This window comes from Physella acuta, unplaced genomic scaffold (assembly GCF_028476545.2).
Source record: "Physella acuta isolate Inbredline_101_S28 unplaced genomic scaffold, ASM2847654v3 ptg000824l, whole genome shotgun sequence".
NCBI classification, from domain to species: Eukaryota; Metazoa; Mollusca; class Gastropoda; family Physidae; genus Physella; species Physella acuta.
Window position 1 is genome coordinate 438846 of NW_026732342.1, and position 6155 is coordinate 445000.

General features: G+C 43.4%; 1 protein-coding gene across 1 annotated transcript in view; it reads right to left on the minus strand.

The window, feature by feature from the left end:
• Positions 1-6155, minus strand: part of LOC131951748 (CCR4-NOT transcription complex subunit 6-like) — a 31046-nt gene that overhangs the window by 10322 nt on the left and 14569 nt on the right. The window lies entirely within an intron of this gene.

Below are 6155 nucleotides of genomic sequence, written 5' to 3' on the forward strand. Positions count from 1 at the left end.
CTCTTGAAAAAATTCTACCCCCCCCCCCCCCCCGAACGAAATGAAATTTATATGATTTATATAGAAAATATATACTTTTAACAGTGTCCGCCCCCCCCCCCGAAAATTTCAAGTGCCCCCCCTCCCCCACCGGAGAAAAAAGTCTGGAAGAAACACTGACAACAACAGTGGTACCATGTGTGTACAACGGCACTCGTAAAGAATTATTATGTGTACAGAATCTGAACAACTTGGTCAACCAACAGTTGCTCTAAAGGCAACCCATCAATCACTGACCCCGGTACAACACTGACCCCCGGTACATCACTGACCCCGGTACATCACTGACCCCGGTACAACACTGACCCCGGTACAACACTGACCCCGGTACAACACTGACCCCGGTACATCACTGACCCCCGGTACAACACTGACCCCGGTACATCACTGACCCCGGTACATCACTGACCCCGGTACATCACTGACCCCGGTACATCACTGACCCCGGTACATCACTGACCCCGGTACATCACTGACCCCGGTACAACACTGACCCCGGTACATCACTGACCCCGGTACATCACTGACCCCGGTACAACACTGACCCCGGTACATCACTGACCCCCGGTACATCACTGACCCCGGTACAACACTGACCCCGGTACATCACTGACCCCGGTACATCACTGACCCCGGTACAACACTGACCCCGGTACATCACTGACCCCCGGTACATCACTGACCCCCGGTACAACACTGACCCCCGGTACAACACTGACCCCGGTACATCACTGACCCCGGTACATCACTGACCCCGGTACAACACTGACCCCCGGTACATCACTGACCCCGGTACAACACTGACCCCGGTACATCACTGACCCCCGGTACATCACTGACCCCCGGTACAACACTGACCCAGGTACAGCACTGACCCCGGTACATCACTGACCCCGGTACATCACTGACCCCGGTACATCAATGACCCCGGTACATCATTGACCCGCATTCAAATAACTTTTCTTTAAAACTTCTAATTAAAAACGATATGTATGCCTATAAATATAAGATAAATGTAGATCACGGTTAAGTGGAAATATGCACGTTGTTTATTTCCACTTATTAGTCGGTACAGGGCCGGCGTTAGGGGTGTGCGGGGCCTATGGCCAACCATCCGCGCGGGGCCTTATAATTTTTTCATTGGTGTATAATTAAAACATGTACAGTGAGGCGGTTTTTTTCTTCTTCTCAACGCGAATTAATATTTATAACGATATATATGGTATTTTTAAGCTGCTTATCAATGTCGTATTAACATTAAGACACTGATTAACAAATAATTTGTTTACTTAGAAGTGCTTTTGAAACGTTGCTTGTTTCTGTTAAGGCTTTTTTGTTTCAAAAGTAAAAAATAAAACAGATATAAGTTTGAGACACGCATTAAAGAGACGATGAACGTCAGCTTCAAACCTGATTTTTTTTACATTTATGTTTATTTATGAAAATCTTACCAGTACGTTCACAAACGAAGATCTAATTTTCTTGCCTTTCGTGAGGAAAATTCCATTATTATATCATCATAGTCCAAACTGGAGGCTATGTCTTTTTTTATTTTTCTATCCTCGCTTTTGATGCACCCGATTCATACTTGCGAAATCTATCTCTGTCTCTTGTAGCCATGGTGTAGAGTGTAGAGGAAAAATTGTGAAATCACTTTGAAGCAACGTTAAATCGGTCCACAGTGGCGGGTGATAGTATCGATATTTTCTCAATTTAACGAGTGTTAACAGTGGCATTCAAAGTGTGTGGATGCCGGGGAAAATAGCAAAACATTGATAGATTTCGGAATAAGCTCGAATCGTGAAAAACACTGTTTACGGCTATAGATATCCAAATGAAATGACACTCAAATGTAATCACGGACGCTCAGTAAGGTGGAACACTGGGGGGGGGGGTGACAGTTGGTGGGGTGAGGTAAAGGATAACTGTACATTTAAATCTATGGGATGCCAAACCCTAAAAAAAATCAGTTCGGGTACTACGTTACTGGATCTCTGACCGCAGCCATTCAAGAGAAGGTGCGTGTTTATAGAGCGTCCGCGTATTACATTACAGATTAAGACCGCGTTCTCACAAGAGAAGGTCCGTGTCTATAATTAGAAAGTGAACTATGTGACAGCCAGCTTCATCTTATTTATGAGTTTCGCGAAGGGATGCTCGGACTGCCGGTAATTTAGACGTTTTAGAAATCAGGAGAACTTTACCATAAAACAGTCTCGGCCCGATGTATCAAACAGTATAGACTTTATAATTTGTTTAGTGTGCCTACACTATTTTAAAACAAGAATCACTATGGTCTTAATTATTATACTAAATATCCCTACACAGAGGCGTAGCGAGGGGACGGGGTGCGGACCGCACCGGGTGACACCATTTAGGGGGTGACACCAAGGCAAAAAATAGCAAAATATATAGAGAAAAACTTGAGGGGGGTGCAAATTGAAAGTTTGAGGGGGGGGGGTGCAAATCGAAAATTTGAAAGTTTTTTCCCGGGAAGGGGCATGTCCCCATCCGCTCCCCCCCTCCTCCTCTGCAAGCCATCATCAGGTCACTGACTGTTTACTACAGGCACCCCCGCCTGCTCACTAAAAAAAAAACGTCTTCAACGGTCCGCAAACAATAGGGTATCTGTTTACGTTTTTGACGATTTTACCTCCAATGTCAGGTCGGGGGCTAATTCGCGACCGCCATCTCCAGTCACCTCAGGACAATAGCGAGTCGACCGTGTCAGCGATGTGTGACACTAATGTCTTTTTTTAGAATAACGGTCTGTACCAGTCCATGTAGAGGATAACTCACTAACATCAGCCGTGGCCTCAGTTTTAACATCCAACAATTTCGGCCATTTAGTTTTTTTTTTTTTAAATTTAATTCAGCAAAGGTTATTTAAGTTTACAAACTAATTCAGGCAACAATGGCGTTGCTGAAGCGCGGGGCCCCTTCAAGCGCGGGGCCTGGGGCGACCGCCCCGTTTGCCACCCCCTAACGCCGGCTCTGAGTCGGTATAAGCAGTTTTATATATAGATTCTAATACGCGGAGCATGGATTTGACTTACTTGCAATCGTTTTAATTAGCGCATGGTCCATGGATAAACGGTAGCAATGGTTCTTCCAGACTTTTTCTCCGGGGTGGAGGCACTTGATATTTTACGGGGGAGGGGGAGGCGGACACTGGTAAAAGTATATTTTCTATTAAATTCGGGGGAGAGGGGAGCGGACCCCCCCCCCCCCCGAAGAGATGCCTATAAGAAACACTGAACTGTATTCCTATACCAATCTGAGATCAACGACATACATTGGTTTAGTTGATAAACGCTAGTCCCCCCCCCCCCACCAACCCCTGAGATCAACGACATACATTTGTTTAGTCGATAAACGCTAGTCCCCCCCCCCCGTCCCCCCCCCCAGCAATCCCTGAGATCAACGACATACATTGGTTTAGTTGATAAACGCTAGCCCCCCCCCCCCCCCCCCCCAGCAATCCCTGAGATCAACGACATACATTTGTTTAGTTGATAAACGCTAGTCCCCCCCCCCCCCCCAACCAATCCCTGAGATCAACGACATACATTAGATGCGACTAGAGCAAGAGAATGGCGTGTTGCACTGATTGTTGTAATACTATTTGCTTGACCTGCTTTTGATTGACCTACTTTGCACAATAGACTACCCGGCAGGAATATTGAGGCGCCACGTTTATAGCGCACCATTAGTCATCTATAGATCGTAGGAACTAGCGCACCATTAGTCATCTATAGATCGTAGGACCTAGCGCACTGACACGTGGAACTAGCACACTGACACGTGGAACTAGCACACTGACAGGTGGAACTAGCACACTGACAGGTGGAACTAGCACACTGACACGTGGAACTAGCACACTGACACGTACAATGTGTATAGATGGGTCACCAAACAATGTGTAAAGATGGGTCACCAATACAATGTGTATAGATGGGTCACCAATACAATGTGTAAAGATGGGTCACCAAACAATGTGTAAAGATGGGTCACCAATACAATGTGTATAGATGGGTCACCAATACAATGTGTAAAGATGGGTCACCAATACAATGTGTAAAGATGGGTCACCAATACAATGTGTATAGATGGGTCACCAATACAATGTGTAAAGATGGGTCACCAATACAATGTGTATAGATGGGTCACCAATACAATGTGTAAAGATGGGTCACCAATACAATGTGTATAGATGGGTCACCAATACAATGTGTATAGATGGGTCACCAATACAATGTGTAAAGATGGGTCACCAATACAATGTGTAAAGATGAAGGATGGAATAAGCCCGACTAGCGTGTAGAGAGATATTGAATCGATCAACGACTACCTGCAAGCTAAACTTTGATGGGTCAGCTTAAGGGCAGAGAGAAATCGTTCGAGTACAATCAAGCTGCAATCAAATTTTTGTTTCATCTGTCGCCAGCTGGTTCACTATCTAGAGTTTGGTTCACTTCTGTCTAGAGTTTGGTTCACTTCTGTCTAGAGTTTGGTTCACTTCTGTCTAGAGATTGGTTCACTTCTGTCTAGAGTTTGGTTCACTTCTGTCTAGAGTTTGGTTCACTTCTGTCTAGAGTTTGGTTTAGAGTTTGGTTCACTTCTGTCTAGAGTTTGGTTCACTTCTGTCTAGAGTTTGGTTCACTTCTGTCTAGAGTTTGGTTCACTTCTGTCTAGAGTTTGGTTCACTTCTGTCTAGAGTTTGGTTCACTTCTGTCTAGAGTTTGGTTCACTTCTGTCTAGAGTTTGGTTCACTTCTGTCTAGAGTTTGGTTCACTCAAGTTTTGATACCTTTTAGAACACTGAACAAGTCTGAGAACACTGAACAAGTCTGAGAACACTGAACAAGTCTGAGAACACTGAACAAGTCTGAGAACACTGAACAAGTCTGAGAACAATGAACCAGTCTGAGAACACTGAACAAGTCTGAGAACACTGAACAAGTCTGAGAACACTGAACAAGTCTGAGAACACTGAACAAGTCTGAGAACACTGAACAAGTATGTTAGCTCTGCGTACTGAATCAAATAAAAGATAAGCCAAGATCAACTTCTGATGACTGGAGTCTAGCAGGTGAGAGAAATATGATGTCTGCTACATATAGAGTTGCATCCTTTATGTCGTCGGTTGTCTCCAATCAATGAACAGATTACAGTACACGATGTTTGTCGCAAACATACTGACCTACAGTACACGATGTTTGTCGCAAACATACTGACCTACTTCATTCACTACACGGCACTATCTCACCTCATTTTTTAATACGTATGCAGTAAAAACATACTGACCTATTTTCTCTACGTATACATTATACGCATTGTTATTTTATATTGTTATTTTATATTGTTATTTTATATTGTTATTTTATATTATTTAGTAAATCTTTGCCTACAAACTTTTGTTATTTTATATTATTTAGTAAATTCCTAACTCTACCCGAAATATACTAGACTGCTAAAAAAAACAGAAATATATTACGACTCTCTTAAAATAACAGGTAACAAATTCGATTTTGATATGATTAAAACAAAAGTTACGCCGAAATTGTATTAAAGACATCACACTTTTAAAACGTTAAACAATGCTTGCATATATTAAACGTATGCTTTTTTAAAAAATTTAGACTTATTGCCTTTTATTAGCGGTCACTCAATGTCAAGTTATTAACCCTCGGCGAGGTCGTAGAGGTCTAAGGAATTTTTACTAATTATCTTGGTCAGGCAAAATATAAGCCCACCTGCTTAACTAGCTTACAAGAAGTACCAGCATTCGCTGGAAAGTTTGCCTGTATTTCGCTACTTTTGTTACCATTGATCAACACGGCCGTTGGTCAGCACTGACCCCTATACCGGTGTGTAAGTTAAGTGTTCACATTTTCTACCTGCTCAGTTGTACTCCCCTGACCCCTATACCGGTGTGTAAGTTAAGTGTTCACATTTTCTACCTGCTCAGTTTTACTCCCCTGACCCCTATACCGGTGTGTAAGTTAAGTGTTCACATTTTCTACCTGCTCAGTTGTACTCCCCTGACCCCTATACCGGTGTGTAAGTTAAGTGTTCACATTTTCTACCTGCTCAGTTGTACTCCCCTGACCCCTA